The sequence below is a fragment of the Lithobates pipiens genome, unplaced genomic scaffold (assembly GCF_037356315.1).
Source record: "Lithobates pipiens isolate NorthernLeopardFrog02 unplaced genomic scaffold, aLitPip1_a1.2 Scaffold_27, whole genome shotgun sequence".
NCBI lineage: Eukaryota > Metazoa > Chordata > Amphibia > Anura > Ranidae > Lithobates > Lithobates pipiens.
In genome coordinates this window covers 19,243,042-19,261,559 of record NW_027507788.1, presented here as the reverse complement: position 1 = coordinate 19,261,559, position 18,518 = coordinate 19,243,042, and the positions used below count along the sequence as shown (strand labels likewise).

Sequence of the window (18,518 nt, the reverse complement as noted above, 5' to 3'; positions counted from 1 at the left end):
AGAGCCTCTCCCATCCTCTGGAACTCCCTGCCCCAGTCTCCGATCAGCCCCTACCCTGTCCACCTTTAAGAGTTCCCTGAAAACTCATTTATTCAGGGAAGCCTATCCCACACCCACCTAAGTGTCCCTGAGCCACCCCCATCAAATCATTCTCTGCAGCTATTACCTTTTGTACCACCACCCCCTCCCTTTAGAATGTAAGCTCTACGAGCCGGACCCTCCTGTACCTTTTGTATTGTACTGTAATTGTGTTGTTCCCCCCTATACATTTGTAAAGCGCTGCGTAAACTGTTGGCTCTATATAAATCGTTAATAATAATATTGCCTTGGAGGACTGGAGTGACGTCATAATGTCACTTCCGGTCCAGGCTGGAAGTACATTTTACTTTATTACATTTTTCTTTTTTTAAAGCAAAAAATCTAAATCTTTTGCTTTTAAAAGGTAAAGACATGATTTGGGGTCTTTTTGACCCCAGATCCCTCCATAAAGAGGACCTGTCATCCTTATTTCTATTACAATGGATGTTTACATTACTCAATAGGAATGAAAGTGATCTAAAAAAAATAATAATAATTAAAAGGGACAGTGTGTAAAAATAAGGAAAAAAAATGAAAATTTACAGCGCCCACATCCCCCTCCGTGCTCGCACGGAGAAGCGAACACATACATAAGTTGCACACGCGTAAGTAAATGGTATTGCCACAAACGTAAGAGCGAGAGCAATAATTCTAGCGCTAGACCTCCTCTGTAACTATAAACTGGTAACCTGTAAAGGTGTTTAAATAGTCAACTATGGAGATTTTTAAGTACGATAGTTTGTCGCCGTTGCATGCGCAATTTTAAAGCATGAAATGTTTGGCATGCATTTACTCGGCGTAACCTCATCTTTCACATTATACAAAAAATTGGGGTAAATATTGTGCTACGTTTTTTTTTTTTTTTTTTCTTAACTCATTAAAGTGTATTTTTTACCAAAAAGCTGCATTTACAGAACCGCTGCACAAATACTGTGCGACATAGAACAGGGATATGCAATTAGCGGATCTCCAGCTGTTGCAGAACTACAAGTCCCATGATGCATAGCAAGACTGACAGCCACACGCATGGCACCCAGAGGCAGAGGCATGATGGGACTTGTAGTTTTGCAACAGCTGGAGGTCCGCTAATTGCAGATCCCTGCCCTAGGGTCTCTGCGAAACAAAGAATGTATAATGTTTGGGGGTTAGAAGTAAATTTCTAGCAACAAATAACGATTTTATACTTGCAAATAAAAAAAAAAGTGCAAGCAAAAAGCCCGGTTGGCAAGTGGTTACGTTGGTCATGAAGTCACCTGGACATTCCAGGAAACAAAAAGCACCTGGTTAGGGATAAGAATAGGGCACGTAATGGGGCCATAAAATTGGAATCCACTAAAGTATACAGATGGAAACGCAATATGGCGGCATTGCAACATAGTATTATAACTCCTGTGTGTGAAGGGGTATATAGTAGCAAAGGGCCTGCAAGTGACAGGAATACAATAAATTCCGTAAAACTAACTTGGGAGGATAACCGGGCAAAGGTGTAAATAAGAAGCCACTTGCCAGATTATTGTTCTGTTGGCTAAAACCAACGCATGTGTCGGCTTCACTAGTGCCAGCTTGGGTGGGGGTGGGAGGCAGGGCCGGGACAAGGGGTGGGCAGGAGGGACAGCTGCCCTGGGCACTGGTATTTTGGGAGATAGGGGGGCACCACAAGGAGGCTGGGGGGGAGGGGGATTTGTGTTACGAAAGGGAGTCGAGGGGGGGGGGGCGTCAGGGGTTAAGAATTGTTCTAGGAGGGCAAATTTGGGAGGTGTGCTAGGAGTGGTGATTTGGGGGAATTTGTGTTGAGAAGAGGGATAGGAGAATAGGATTTGTGCTAGAATGGGGGATTTTGGGGGTTTGTGCTATAAAAGTAATATCGTAGAGTGGCAATATTTTTTTTTATTTTTTGTGTGGGGAGGGGTGGGGGGTGCAATTTGGCAGGTTTGCCCTGGGCTTTGGATGGCCTTGTCCCACCACTGGTGGGAGGCATCACCAATTGTGAGGGTAAGGGTTCTGATGAATATAAAGTGGTTGTAAAGGCACAAGGTTTTTTTTTTTTTTTTTACCTTCATGCATAGAATAAAAACCTTCTGTGTGCAGCTTCAGCACCCAGCGATGTCCACGAGAGCCTCTCTGGGGACTCGCACTCCTGATTGGCTTTTGGCAGCAGCGGGAGCCATTGGCTCCCACTGCTGTCACTTACTGCCAGTGAGCCAATCAGGAAACAGAGGGGGGCAGGACCGAGCTGCGGGTCTCTGTGTGTAAATGCACACAGAGCCACAGCTTGGGAGCATGCCTGCTTGAGTGCCCCCACAGCAAGCTGCTTGCTGTAGAGGGGCACACGGCAGGAGGGAGGGGCCAGAAGCGCTCACAAGGGACCTGAGAAGAGGAGGATCTGGGCTGTTCTGTTCAAAACCATTACACGGAGCAGGCACGTAGAATGTTTCGTTATTAAAGCCTTGTGTTGTTTAAAAAAAAAAAAAAAAACGTGTTCTACTTCCCTGCTCTGTGTAATGGTTTTTAACAGAGCAGCACAGATCCTCCTCTTTTCAGGTCCCTCGTGAGCGCCCCCCTACAGCAAGCAGCTTGTTATGGGGGGCACCCAAGCCGAGCCGCTGCTGTGTATCCCTTCCGACACGGTGCTGCTGCTCGACCCCACCCCCTCCATCTCCTGATTGGCTCACTGGCCGTGATTGAAAGCAGCAGGAGCCAATGGCTCCTGCTGCCACCAAAAGCCAATTAGGAGGCAAGGCTCTCCTGAATATCACTAGATCGGGAGGGGGCTCCGGTAAGTATTAGAGGGGGCTGCACACAGAAGGTTTTTTATCTTCACGTATGGAATGCACGAAGGTAAAACAAACCTTGTGCCTTTACAACCACTTTAAAGTGATATTAAAGCCTTGTTTTTTTTTTTAAATCACTTTAAAGTGGTTGTAAAGGCACAAGTTTTTTTTTTTTACCTTCATGCATTCCATACGTGAAGATAAAAAAAAAACCTGTGTGCAGCCGCTCCTAATACTTACCTGAGCCCCCTCCCGATCTAGTGATGTCCAGGAGAGCCTTGCCTCTGGGGACTCCCACACCTAATTGGCTCCTGCTGCTTTGGCTCACTGGCTGTGATTGAATCAGAAGACGGAGGGGGTGGGGCTGAGCAGCAGCACAGTGTCGGAAGAGACACACAGAGCAGCGGCTTGGCTTGGGTGCGCCCCATAACAAGCTGCTTGCTACAGGGGAGGGGGGCTTCTCAAAGGAGGGGCCAGGTGCACAGGTGAGGGACCCGAGAAGAGGAGCATCTGGGCTGCTCTGTGCAAAACCATTACACAGAGAAGGGAAGTATAACATGTTTTTTGTTTCAAAAAAAATTGCTGCTACTTCTGACTGTGCTGTCATAGGCTGTGGGAGGGGCAAGACCTGTAAATGTTCCGTAACTGCAACCCGAGACAAACTGAGTCTCCTGCCCCTGGGTGGCAGAGATGTGTAACTCTTATATGGAGCAGTTTTAGCTGCCAAAAGAAGAGGTTTGCCTAGAGTTCAGCTTTATCTTTTCTGCTTAGGTGTTCTACTTGCATATTAGTAAATGTTAATACGATATTCTCATGTTCAGTGCGCCTTTGATGTTTTCTTCAATTAACTCTACTCAATAATAATAATAAAAGCTTTACAGTAGAGAAAGGTCACCTTCCAACCGCTGAGCTATTAAGGTGATCACAAACCTTATGCTTGGAACGTTTGATCCAGCTTATGATTGATATCCCAATCAAACCTGTATGTGAGGGATTGGGGGGGGAGGGGGTTGCTGATCCTTTTTATCAGGCTCAGCTAATATCGAAGTGGATAGGTAGGTTGGAAAATGCTTTTGATGGGGGTTTTAAAGTGCGTGGTTGAGTGATTGATAAAAGGTTTTTTGATGCCATGAAGTGCTTTTTCTTCCCTATTGAGAGTTCTTGGAATTGATTCCAAGATCTGATCGAATGATTGAAAATACAGGGTGCTTGGGCTGTGGGTGTAAACAAACGACTTCATAGCCAGACAAGTTCCTAGTTCAGTGATGGCGAACCTTGGCACCCCAGATGTTTTGGAACTACATTTCCCATGATGCTCATGCACTCTGCAGTGTAGAGGAGCATCATAGGAAATGTAGTTCCAAAACATCTGGGGTGCCAAGGTTCGCCATCACTGTCCTAGTTCGTCTATATCAGGGATTTGCAATTAGCGGACCTCCAGCTGTTGCAAAACTACAATTCCCATCATGCCTCTGCCTCTGGGTGTCATGCTTGTGGCTGTCAGAGTCTTGCTATGCCTCATGGGCCTTGTAGTTATGCAACAGCTGAAGGGGCCGTAGTTTGCATATCCCTGGTCTATAGCAAGGAATCTCCAATTAGCGGACCTCCAGCTGTTGCAGAACTACAAGGCCCATAATTGGAGATTCCTTGCTATAGACCACGGATATGCAAACTACGGCCCCTTCAGCTGTTGCAGAACTACACGTCCCATGAGCCATTGTAAAACTCTGATACCCACAGACATGATTGGGCATGATGGGAATTGTAGTTCCTGAACAACTGGGAGGGCCATAGTTTGGAAGACTCCCTGGTCTATAGGGTTGCGACCCACCACTCCCCACAGTTCCGGCTGGCTCAGTATACATCATCATCATTATTATTATTACTACTATACAGCGCCAACAGTTTGCTCAGCGCTATACAACATGAGGGCAGACATTACAGTTACATTACAATTTGGTACAAGAGGAATCAGAGGGCCCTGCTCCTTAGAGCTTACACTCTAAAAAGGAAGGTTCAATTGATACAAAAGGTAATAGCTGTGGGGGGATGAGCTGATGGAGGAAGTAAAACAGTGTTAGTTAGAAGCAGGATAGGCTTCTTTGAAGAGAAGGGTTTTCAGGGATCGTCTAAAGATGGATAGATGAGAGGACAGTCAGACAGATTGGGGTATGGAGTTCCAAAGGATGGGAGAAGCTCTGGAGAAATCCTGGAGGCGGATATGGGAGGAGGTGACAAGGGAGCTAGAGAGCAGGAGGTCTTGGGATGACCGAAGAGAGGGGTTGGTATTTTGGGACTAGGTTAGTGATGTAACTAGGGACAGCGTTATGGATGGCTTTGTATATACGTTAACACTTGCTGACCCACGACCCCCACCCCCCCAGTTTTTTTTTTTTTTTTACATTCAGCAGTCAGTGGGGAAACCTGCTGACAGCTGATGAGTCATTGGTTGCTAAGGATGCGGTGGCTGGCTTCCTGGCCTTCTCATTAACAACCAGATATTCTTCACACAGGATCCAAACCGGTCCATCAATTTGACCGATTTGAATTCAAATCAATCTGAAAATTTGGAATTCGTTAGAAAATAAAGAAACCAAAAGATCAATTTATTTTTCATTGCCTGCATTCTTTTTACAATTCGCAGACAAGTCGCATGTATTTCGTGCAGGTGCCACTTTCATTTGACTTTCGAGGGCTTACATTGAAGTCTATGGCCCTCAAGTCGCATGGAAGTCGGGGCGAAGTAGCGCAGGAACTATTTTAATGTTGCACAGTTCTGAACGGTATTTATTGGGAAACGTGGGGTGCGACTTTGGCGTCCAAAGTCCTAGGAGAATTTGCACGTGCAAACGGGGCCTAAACAGGACAAATAGGAAGGGTGAGACTCCCCAGGGCTCCATTTGGCAAGAAGCTACGGATTTCTGTTGCTGGGATTGAAATCTGTGCAGATAGAAGCATCTGCTCAGCCCATACGGTGCAATGACAGGCTGTAGGCAGCTACAGCTATTTGTGACTGTTCACACAGCCTGTGATTGTGTCTCCTGAATAGCCGCAGTTGCCAGAAGCCGGTCATTGCACTGTATGGACTCAGCTGCCTATTCCAGCCACAGTAATCAGATTCTTGCTGCCGAGATTCGCAGTGTAGCTAAACACCCGTGCAAATGGGGGCACTGACAACACAAACCTCTCAAATATTCTAATCCATCTCCACTCTATCCAAAGCTTAAAGTGTTTGTTACCCTAACAAAAAAAAAAAAAAGGATCCTGTTCCCTTAAAGCATGTTATACAGCAGTGCTTGTGCTGTGTAATTTGGCCACCTGAAATACCTGGGTCGATCCTGCCTGGTTCTGAACTCCCCCCCCCCCCCCCCCCGTAAAATTACCACAGTATATCATGGCTGCTGAGCCCCGACACCGTGGTCAGTTTACGTGCCTCTGTCATCCGCAAATCTCCTGTCCTCTGTGCTCCTCTCCCTCCCTGCCTGTCAGCTGGTACCAGCGCTTCTCCCCTCTGCTATAAAACTGTTATGTTTATATCATCATTATATCATCCCCCTGTTAGATAACATCATGTCTCCTACTGTGGCGCACACAACTCCTCGTCTCTCTCCTCCAGCCTGACGTCAGCGGGAGTTCTCAGCCCTGCCCGCTGGAGCAGTCAGACTGGGAGAGAAGAGGAGCAACGTGAGCGCCGGGAGGCACTGTAAAATCTGGTAAGAATCTGCATTTTTATTTTTTCTTAAATAAAGCACAAGGTGATGGTCTAAATAGAACATAGTGGCTTAAAGTTGTTGTAAACCCTTACAAACCACTTTGACCTACAGGTAAGCCTAGATCAAGGCTTACCTGTAGGTCCAAGAAATATCTCCTAAACCTACACGGTTTAGGAAGAAGATAGATGCTCCGTACTACAGGGGACAGCAGTGACTTCGCTGGTTCCTGTGTCAGGTAAGTGACACATAATGGGCTACTATGCGATGCACAGTAGCCCATTATGCTTTACCTTTTCAGGGAGACAAAGAGGAAGCAACACCCATCAGGGTTTACTTCCTCTTTAACACTATAAAAAAGTTTTGCCTTTAGTTACATTTTAATCCTTCCTTTACTCTATTCAGCCATTTAGGTTATACTTTAACCCTCTAATAAACCTTAGCTTTTTTTTTTTTTTTTTTTTTACTTCTATTTTTCTAAGCAAACTTTTCGGTTTTATATTTTTGTCATCCTATTTCGTAAAAAAAAAAAAAAAAAAAAATAAAAAAAAAAGGCCTTTCATCCATAATTTTAAAATGTAAAAAGTGCTATTTTAAATGGGATAGATGATAGAATAAAATGAATACACGTCGGGGGAATTTGTTTTTACACAGACAAATTTGAGCTTTCTTTTGGTGGTATTTAATCACCACGGTTTGTTTTTTGTCTTGTAGGTGTTCGTTTTTTTTTTTTTATCCCCGAAGTGGGTTTACAACCACCTGCATGTATTGCACCAAATTCACAAAGAATGTCCAAAAATTTTTGGTTCTGACAGCGACTCGTACGCCAAATTTAGGTTGTTCTAAAATGACCCGCGCTGACTGCACCAAATCTAAAAGTGGAGAAAATTTAAAACCGACTCTCTTTTGGTGTACAGAAAAAAAAAAACTGTCTCAGACTGATGTAGCACTGACCCCCAAAGGAGCGGCTGGTTTGTTTGGGCTTACCAATTACCTTCTCCACCTCGTAGCTCATCGTTCTTGTCTAGGGGTTCCCGAGGTCGATGGCCCAATAACTGCAGAGACCGACACTTGAATTCCTTTGGGAATTTTTATTTGCTTAAAACGTTGAACAGAAACAGTGTCTCAGTTGGGAATAGAGGGTAAGGGTCTAGACCAGCCTTTCTCAACCTTTTCAACACTGAGGAACCCTTGAAATAGTTCTCCAGTCTTGGGGGGAACCCCTGCTAAAAATTAAAAATCTACAACTCATGATACCTTTAGTGTGATGGTCATTGGGAAGAATTACCTCCTTACAGATAGCTAAAAAGATCAATGGTGTCAGTGGGAACTTATCTGAGAGGCAGAAATGGCCCCAATGTTGAACCCCTAGCAACCTCTGGAGCAACCCTGGTTGAGAATCACTGCTATAGAAGCTCAGGCACTTTGGAACTGCTGACACTCAATAAATGTCTCTCCTTTAGATGATCCAGGGAGTAGCCACTCGCAACTGGACACTTCAACTGTTGGATAAATCCTTGTTTGTGGATCTAGCAGCCAACAAGTGATTTTAGCTTAGCGAAGTCTCTGCCACAGACTTGGTTGTAAAGCTTTAGATGAACACAAAAAGTCTCTCTCAGGAACTCCGTTGCAACTGAAGGATAAAAGTTAGGAACTTTCTTACAGTACCAGTGTCTTGCAGCCGGTCCAGTGATACCGCAAGAAATGCGGATTCAATTAGAGTCCTTACAGCTCAGCTTCCAGGCTCTTACCGAGCAGCCAGCCTCGTGCGTGGCCCTCTTCTGAAGAGTCCTCCCCTGGTTGCATGACGAGTTGGTGGGCCTCTCCAAAACCTGAGACGGCACCGGACCACTTTGGAATCCCTCCCTTCGGTTACTGTGCCTCAGACTAGCCAGTTCCGAGACTCGTAAACGGATGGATCCGCACCCCAGGCCATGAGGGCCTCTGGGGGCTGGTCAAGAGGACCAGGACCATGGAGTCAGAACATACTTCTGGACCGGGACCCAGAACCACGTGACTTCAGCACCTTAAGTACCCTCTCCTGGAATACACAGCGAGACAACGCACTCACTGATTGGCTCAGAGAGAGAGATTGGTACCCAATGCGTGCAACCAGACCGACCTTGTTCCAATGCCTGTCAAAGGTGCTGCCTGCACCTATGACCAGGCAGAACATTAGTACAGCCCAGCCAAACTAATGGCAAAGCCACAATTTAGCACAATTAACCCCCAAGACTCAACTATAGTCTTGAGAAAAACTAAATTTACAACATAGCGTGTGTACTCTTCAGGAGTACCGGCGCTACACTGATTTTGCAAAAGTGTCTATTGTGTGCGTCCGAAGAGCCAAAGTCAAGTACAATTATTTCGACTGATGCATGAATTTGGCGCGTTCTTCACGTTTAGAATGAGAGACACTTTTGCGATATCTGCCTGTGCCAATTTTTATGGATTCCAGGGTATAGGTTTTTAAATTTTCAAAGGAAAACAAAGAAAACTAAAAAGGAGCTTTCATAGATCAGGTCTTCTTTAATACAACAAAAAAAACAAAATTTCCGGACTGTGATGTCAAAAGAAGGAAACAGATCGTTTTGTGTAATTACAGATTAAAAAGGAAAAAAAAAAAAGAGATAGAAATGAAACCTAACATTAGAGCAAATATTAACCTGTCTGATAATCCTCTGTTATTAGGTAGAAGTAGCAGCTCCTGAATACCCAGCAGGCACTTCACTTAATAGTCACAGTGTGCCGGGGAGTCGGCGCGCTTCCTGGGAGTAGTGGGATGTCACACATGGCTGACTTCTCATTGTAACTCTTCTATGCTCATACACTGCGTGCTCCATCGCTCCCCCACCGTGACCCATTATTAAATAATCACAAGGAGACTCCAGTCTCCACGTACAAAGGAAAAAAACATTTATTTATAGACGCAAATTACTGCAAGGGCAAAAAAAAAAAAATTGGTTTGATTTCAGTTTTTCACTTTTTTTTTTTTTCTCCTCCGCCAGTTTCCATCATACAGAAGTATTGGATGTTGAGGTGTGTACAATCGCAGCTGGCAGTGGATTAGGAAGGCACCGGCAGGTGAATAGGACGGGAGGGTGCTGGAAGGACCCGCTTTTCTGCGGCAAATGCCCAAACTTTCCAAAAAAAAACCTGAAACAGAAAAAAAATAAAAAAATTAGGTCAATTTTTGGAGCTTGTTTAGAGAATACGTCAACTTTGCTGATTCAGCTCTCACCCCCCTGATGCACCTCCCTCGCCCCCCAGTCACAGCTGTGTTCAGGTTAAGGACTGGCTTCTAGGCCCTCAATTGCTGGACCTAGAGAGGTGGTCCATACTCACCCATTCCTGAAGTGCTGGGTAGCTATTTTACTGCAGCTATGGTGGAAGGCGACGGGGGCGATGGAGGGATTAGGAAGAGATGTAGATGTGGACAGATGGGGGGGGGGGGGGGGGGCTGAGCTTTATTCCTGTAAATTGCCCTTGAATCTTACACCTTGCTTACACAGGCATACTTAGAGGGGTTCCAGTCTGTAAAAAAATAAAATATTATTAAAAGTCAGCAGCTACAAATACTGTAGCTGCTGACTTTTAATATAAGCACACTTACCTGTCCAGGGATCCCATGATGTTGGCACCCCAAGCTGATCGGCTTTGAGTGCAGGCGCCGACATCTGTAGTAAGCAAACAGGAAGCGAAGCCTTATAGCGTCACAGGCTGTTGCTTATTGCGCATGTGCGAGTCGCGCTGCACTTTCTGAATGGTCCAGCTGTCTTCTGGGATTGTGTGTGCAGCAGGGAGGGGTGTGGGGATCTTACCCGGAAGTGGGTACCTGTCATAACCAGGTACCCCCCCCCCCCCCCAAAAAAAAGTGCCAAATGTGGCAGTGGAGGGTATGCACAAACAGAGCTTCCCCTTTTAATTTGAGCTCAGTTTTAAGGCGCAATTCCACCCAAAAGTGGAAATTCCGCTTTAAGTCCTTCTCCCCTACTACATGTGGCATGTCACTTTTTTTGGGGGGGGGTACCTAGTTTTCACGGGTACCCTCTGCCCCTTCCAGCTCGGATTGCCTCCCCCTGCAGTCTTCAGGGACATGTCACAGGTCCCAGAAGTCTGCAGGACCATTCAGAATGTGCAGCACAGTTTCTTTAGCCGGTTCTTCACTAGCCTTCAGGTTCTCCTGGCAGTATCCTAACAGTGGGCAGCCAGCCATGCGGCTTACAGCTTTTAGGAGGTTGCTGCCATCAAAAACCTGAAGGCTAGTGAAGAACTGGCCCTGGATGAGGAAAGTGTCCTTGTATTAAAAATCAGCAGCTACAGGACTTTTATTTTATTTATACATACTGAACCTGCTCTTGGTACCAACCACCTCCTGGCCGCTTAAGAGCTCTAAAAGCAAGGTAGCGGGCATTCAGATCTTGTGACCATTATGATTGGCTGTCACATGATCAGAAAGCTCCCGATCCCTGTGAGCTCTCAGCATGGTAAGTTATGTACACAGGGCCGCATATAAGCGCACTGTCAGACTCAGGTTAAAGAGGAAGTACTTGATGGGTTTTACTTCTTTTGTTCCCTGCAAAGTAAAAGCATAATGTGCTAGTATGCATAGCATACTAGCACATTATATGACACTTACACACATCCCCCCGCTGGAGGACACATCCATGTTTGCCCCCTCTTCCTTCCGGGGCCGTGGACTCCAGTTCTGTGACTGGTCGGAAGTCATGTGAAGCCAATCCCATGCAGGAGCCGCCAGTCACAGCACATGCGCCAATCGGCACAGTACAAAGTAAATATCTTCTAAATGGTACACGTTTAGGAGATATTTACTGTACCTATAGGTAAGCTTAGAATAAGGCTTCCTTATAGGTACAACTTGAAAATGGAGGTTTACAAACTCTTTAAAGAGGATCTTCAATCAGATGCGCCAAAAATTAAGTCAGCAGCTACAAAAACTGTAGCTGCTGACTTTTATAAACTAAACCAATTCTTCATCTGTTTTCAAGTCCCTGGCGTCGGCATCTTAACTGTGGTCAGCCAGCTACACATGTCCCAGCCGTACTTTATGAATGGTCCTGCTGCCTTCTGGGAGCTCAGGAAAGAAATTTGCTTGATTTTCCCCCATCAAAACTGACTGTTCCAGAGGAGCCATTGTGTTCTCCTAGTGGGGGAGGAAGGGGATCCGTCCTCATCGGAGAACACAGTGACTATTGCTAGCGGCTATAACAGTAGCTAGTAATAATCACATGTCAATCCGACAGGCTGCTTGTACCCAAGTTGATCGATCGAAAAGGTTCGAACCGTCTATAGTCAGCTTCAACTTTTCCAGGGTCAGTTACAGGAACGAGGCTTGCAGTGTTGGCACAAACAGCCACTGCTTCCAATTCACATGAATGGGACTGCCTGCACGGCGAACGCATGCAACATCTGTGCATCCCCCATGTGGGCATACAAGGCCCTCGCACTGGCATAGGCCCGTCTGAACGAAGCCTAAAATTTTTAGTAAAACAAACCCGCACATTGCCCTTGTGAAAAGCATTGAAGCAAAAAAAAAACGAAGTTTCTTTTACATAAAACATAAAAGTTTTTATAGTGATTCCCATTCCCAGGCCTGTTCATAGCACAGAGCAGACTGACATATCAAATGGTCAAACAGCAAACTCATCAGACAGGTACACTTTTCAGCTTTGCTCGGAACATGGAGAATTTGTCAAACTGAAGATTTCCTTTGTCAAATCCCCCCCCCCCCCCCATTTAAAAATAAAACATGGGCCATGTTAATACTGTGCTAATACTAAGCCCGTCAAGCTGTCATCGCCGGAGCGGATACTCCCGTGTTACATAAAATCACATCTCCCTTCTGTAGGTAGAAGATAAAACAAGCTGCTGATGGCGTCTGTCACTTGTCTGGGGCTCCGCGGGGCACCCGTCATCTCATGTGTAATTACATTAATTCACATCATTTTCTTACCCGTGTTTGTATGGCAATATAAATATTAAACATGATTAGAGGAACCCGCGTGATTGACAGGTGATGTTCTTGCGGTCTGTTTCCACCATTCACCGGGGATTCAAAAAAATATTCTGATCCTGTGTAATCTCTCTGAGCCAATACTGCGCCTGCATAGCAAGAGATGATTCCATCTCCGGGAAAATTCATTGCACGAGTATGTGTGTGTGTGTGTGTGTGTGTGTGTGTGTGTGTGTGTGTGTGTATATTACACATATATATATATACACACACACACACACACACACACTTATTAAAGTGGTTGTAAACCCATGGGGAAAAAAAAGCAACCTGCAAGGCAAAGGCATAATGAGCTAGTATGCATAGCATACTAGCTCATTATAAATAACTTACCTGAGAGCGAAGCCCCCCGAAGTGGTCCTCCGTCTTCATGTCCGCCGCTGCCATGGATCCCGGAGTGACTTCCGGGTCTCGCTGCTCCGGCGCTGTGATTCGCCGGAGCAGCGATGACGTCACTCCCGCGCATGCGCACGGGAGCCGACACTCGCGGCATATCGCCGCGGCCTGCCCAGTGCGCCTGCGCGCTGCTGTCTACGGCGCATGCACCATAGATAGCAGTGGCTGTCTTTTTGTAAATATCTCCTAAACCGTATAGGTTTAGGAGATATTTCTTGGACCTACAAGTAAGAATTAATCTAGGCTTGCCTGTAGGTCAAAGTGGTTTGTAAGGGTTTACAACCACTTTAATTATAGTGTTTGTGACGCTTTACCAAGCGGAGTCATTTTTGCCCTAGACTGCGCTGGCCTAGATTTTATATCCACTAGTTTTCTTTTTAACAAATACTTGACTATATTCATAAAATATATATATATCTTTTTCACTCGATATATACATAATAAATATATATACATACATAATATATATATATATATATATGTATATATGTGTGTGTGTGTGGAGATTATATATATACACACACACACACACACACACACACACACACACATATATATATATATATATATACATATATACACACACATATACACACACATATACACACACACACTGAGGAAATGACACTTTGCTACGATTTATTATTCAGGATTTATATACTGTAGCACCAACAGTTTGCACAGTGCTTCAAACTGTAAAGTAGTGAGTGTACAGCTTGTATAACAGTGTAAATTTTCTGTCCCCTCAAAATAACTCAACACACAGCCATTAATGTCTAAACCGCTGGCAACAAAAGTGAGTACACCCCTAAGTGAAAGTGTCCAAATTGGGCCCATTTAGCCATTTTTCCCTCCCCCGGTGTCATTTGACTCGTTAGTGTTACAAGGTCTCAGGTGTGAATAGGGAGCAGGTGTGATAAATTAGGTGTTATCGCTCTCACTCTTTCATACTGGTCACTGGACGTTCAACATGGCAAAGGACTCTCTGAGGAGCTGAAAAAAAGAATTGTTGCTCCACATAAAGATGGCCTAGGCTATTAGAAGATTGCCAAGACCCTGAAACTGAGCTGCAGTATGGTGGCCAAGACCAGATACAGCGGTTTAACAGGACAGGTTCTACTCAGAACAGGCCTCGCCATGGTCCACCAAAGAAGTTGAGTGCACGAGCTCAGCGTCATATCCAGAGGTTGTCTTTTGGAAATAGACATATGAGTGCTGCCAGCATTGCTGCAGAGGTTGTAGGGGTGGGGGTCAGCCTGTCAGTGCTCAGACCATACGCCACACACTGCATCAAATTGGTCTGCATGACTGTCGTCCCAGAAGGAAGCCTCTTCTAAAGATGATGCACAAGAAAGACTGCAAACAGTTTGCTGAAGACAAGCAGACTAAGGACATGGATTACTGGAACCATATCCTGTGATCTGATGAGACCAAGATAAACTTATTTGGTTCAGATGATGTCAAGCGTGTGTGGGGGCAACCAGGTGAGGAGTACAAAGACAAGTGTGTCTTGTCTACAGTCAAGCATGGTGGTGGGAGTGTCATGGTCTGGGGCTGCATGAGTGCTGCCGGCACTGGGGAGCTACAGATCATTGAGGGAACCATGAATGCCAACATGTACTGTGACATACTGAAGCAGAGCATGATCCCCTCCCTTCAGAGACTGGGCCGCAGAGCAGTATTCCAACATGATAACGACCCCAAACACACCTCCAAGATGACCACTGCCTCGGTAAAGAAGCCGAGGGTAAAGGTGATGAACCGGCCAAGCATGTCTCCAGACCTAAACCCTATTGAGCATCTGTGGGACCATCCTGAAATGGAAGGTGGAGGAGCGCAAGGTCTCCAACATCCACCAGCTCCGTGATGTCATCATGGAGGAGGGAAGAGGACTCAAGTGGCAACCTGTGAAGCTCTGGTGACCTCCATGCCCAAGAGGGTTAAGGAAGTGCAGGAAAAATAATGTCGGCCACACAAAATATTGACGCTTTGGGCCCAATTTGGACATTTCCCTTAGGGGTGTTACTCACTTTTGTTGCCAGCGGTTTAGACATTAATGGCTGTCTGTTGAGTTATTTTGAGGGGACAGCAAATTTACACTGTTATACAAGCTGTACAATCACTACTTTACATTGTAGTCATTTCTTCAGTGTTGTCATATGAAAAGATTCAGTGGTCCCTTTCATCATAATTTAAAAAAATATATCCAACTTTTATCCAATGAAATCAATGCTGTCATTATCACTAATAATTTATATGAAAATCATTCCTTCAGTTATCTTATGAGAAAAACTTTTGTGTTTGTCCCTTTGGATATTTGAACGGTCACGATCGGCTCTCGAAAGCCATGTACTAGCAATCAGATTTTTCCCGCCACACATGTTTATGCAGCCAGTTACTCTGCGTCGGCTTCTCCCGTATTCGCTAGCTCTGTTCTTGCTCAGGTGATTACTGTACGTTCACCATAGGTTTATGAGGTTTATGTAGGTTGCACAATATAAACATTTTATTGATAGTTTTGTATGTGCTTTAACTATTGTTGGAGAATGACATTATATGAAAAACTCTTTGGCTGGGGGCAAAAAATTGGCCCATAAAAACTCTTGTAAAGGATAAAAATAAAACTAAAAATAGTCCCAACGTAGAAAAATCCCATGGATGAAAGCCATCATAAAAGGATGTAAAAAGCTTTATAAGTCCAGCCTGAGCTCATTTGGCTGGACTCCTCTGGGTCACAGGAGTGCAATTAGTTTTGCACTCCTGTGACCCGTTTTCAGCAAAGAGTGGTCTGATGTCCGCTCTCTGCTGATGTCACTGGAATCCGTCCAATAGAGTCCGGATCCGCTAGGTGCCTGGACTGATGTCCGTCTCATCGAGCCACTGAGAACCTGAGACGGCTGCTCCCAGCCCCCTCCATAGCCCAGCGCTCCAGTGAGTATGGAGGAGCAGAGAGCTGGACATCCAGCAGCTCTTCGATCGGGGATCTGCGAGAACCAAGCCATCAACGATGTTCGATTGATCAGTTCTCAATGGGAGACGGCCGGGGGGGGGGGGGGGCGCGGATGCCGCATCGGACCGAGGCTGCTTCACGTAAGAAAGTATAAACTAGAAAAGCTACAATTTCTGGGGGAAATTGTGTGAAGTGTTCTTGCCTCCACCTACTGGAGTGGCTTGAGTAACTGTGAAAAGTGTTACTTGTTTAAAATGTTTTGGCTGATCGCGGGGGTGGACGTAATGTTTTGGCTGATCGCAGGGGTGGACGTAATGTTTTGGCTGATCGCGGGGGGGGGGGGTGGATGTAATGTTTTGGCTGATCGCGGGGGGTGGACGTAATGTTTTGGCTGATCGCGGGGGGTGGACGTAATGTTTTGGCTGAACGCGGGGGGTGGACGTAATGTTTTGGCTGATCGCGGGGGGTGGACGTAATGTTTTGGCTGATCGCGGGGGGTGGACGTAAGTTTTTGGCTGATCGCGGGGGGGTGGACGTAATGTTTTGGCTGATCGCGGGGGGGTGACGTAATGTTTTGGCTGATCGCGGGGGGGTGGACGTAATGTTTTGGCTGATCGCGGGGGGTGGACGTAATGTTTTGGCTGATCACGGGGGGGTGGACGTAATGTTTTGGCTGATCGCGGGGGGGGACGTAATGTTTTGGCTGATCGCGGGGGGGGGGGGGGTGGACGTAATGTTTTGGCTGATCGCGGGGGGGGGGGGGGATGGACGTAATGGTTTGGCTGATCGCGGGGGGGGGGGGGTGGTGGACGTAATGTTTTGGCTGATCGCGGGGGGGGGGTGGACGTAATGTTTTGGCTGATCGCGGGGGGGGGGGGGGGGGGGTGGACGTAATGTTTTGGCTGATCGCGGGGGGGGGGGGGGTGGACGTAATGTTTTGGCTGATCGCGGGGGGGTGGACGTAATGTTTTGGCTGATCGCGGGGGGGGGGGGGGGGGGGGTGGATGGACGTAAATGTTTTGGCTGATCGCGGGGGGGGGGGGGTGGACGTAATGTTTTGGCTGATCGCGGGGGGGTGGACGTAATTGTTTTGGCTGATCGCGAGGGGTGGACGTAATGTTTTGGCTGATCGCGAGGGGTGGACGTAATGTTTTGGCTGATCGCGGGGGGGGGTGGACGTAATGTTTTGGCTGATCGCGGGGGGTGGACGTAATGTTTTGGCTGATCGCGGGGGGGGTGGACGTAATGTTTTGGCTGATCACGGGGGGGTGGACGTAATGTTTTGGCTGATCGCGAGGGGTGGACGTAATGTTTTGGCTGATCGCGAGGGGTGGACGTAATGTTTTGGCTGATCGCAAGGGGTGGACGTAATGTTTTGGCTGATCGTGGGTTGTCAGCTTTTGTCACCTCCCACTCTAGTTTTGAACATTTCACCATTCATTCCTCTGGGACAAATTTTGCCGCAAAAATTACGATATTTCTTGAACAATTCCGAGAAACGTTCCACAAAGTTTCCAAAGCACACCAATCGGGAACAATCCGCATGTTTCGATATATTATTGTCTATGTAGTGTAAAAGCTGTGGGAGGAGTTAGGGTGGTAAATTTGGCTATAATAATATATATGTGAGATAACAGTAAGTGGTCTTGCTATGCGAGAACACTTAATGACATGGGGGGACAAACAAACCCCTAATTCTCTTTTAACCACTTCAATACTGCGCAGTCAAATGACGTCCTTAAGTTTGTGAAGGGATATCTGAATAATGCCTGCAGCTACAGGCATCATTCAGATATCATTCTTTCCAGCCAGCGATTCTGTGCACCATAAGAATGATCATAGCGGCAGTTCTGCGGCTTCTCCAGGCTCTCCTGTGCCATCGGTGGGCCCAGAGAAAGAATCGGCCAGTTCCGGATGACGACTATAAAGATTTCGGGTGACCGGTTGGTCACCAGTCATCACTATGACCGTCACAGGCCCGGGTGTGACGTTATGATGCCACGCCCGGGTTCCCAGATGTAAACAAAGCTGCGATCGCGGCTGTCAGCATGAGATCGGTGGATTTTTTTTTTTTTCCACGATCTCATGCTTTCCAGCCTGGAGGAGAGATGCAGGGTCTTATTTACCCCGCATCTCTCCATAAAGAGGACCTGTCACATAGATTCCTATTACAAGGGATGTTTACATTCCTTGTAATAGGCATAAAAGTGATCAAAAAACAAACTGTAAAAAAAAAAAAAAAAATTCTAAATTACGTAAAATAATATTTTTTCTTATTTTTAAATGCCCCTGTCCCCCAGTAGCGCAGGCTTAGAAGTGAACGCACACACAAGTCCTGCCCATATATGTAAACGCCGTTAAAACCACACATGTGAGGTATCGCCGCGTGCATTAGAGCGTGTGCAACAATTCTAGCGCTAGACCTCCTCTAACTCTAAACTGGTAACCTGTAAAAATTTTCAAAGCGTCGCCTATGGAGATTTTTAAGTACCGAAGTTTGGCGGCATTCCATGAGTGTGCGCAATTTTAAAGAGTGACGTGTTTGGTATCTATTTACTTGGCGTAACTTCATCTTTCAC

At 46.1% G+C, this 18,518-nt stretch overlaps 1 protein-coding gene across 1 annotated transcript in view; it reads right to left on the bottom strand.

The window, feature by feature from the left end:
* Positions 1-9,064: 9,064 nt before the first annotated feature.
* The window catches only part of ETFB (electron transfer flavoprotein subunit beta), a 101,343-nt gene continuing 91,889 nt past the window's right edge, over positions 9,065-18,518 (bottom strand). Inside the window, exon 7 of the mRNA XM_077456586.1 lies at positions 9,065-9,715. The gene's annotated coding sequence lies outside the window, so the exon portion shown is untranslated. The remainder of the gene's footprint in view (positions 9,716-18,518) is intronic.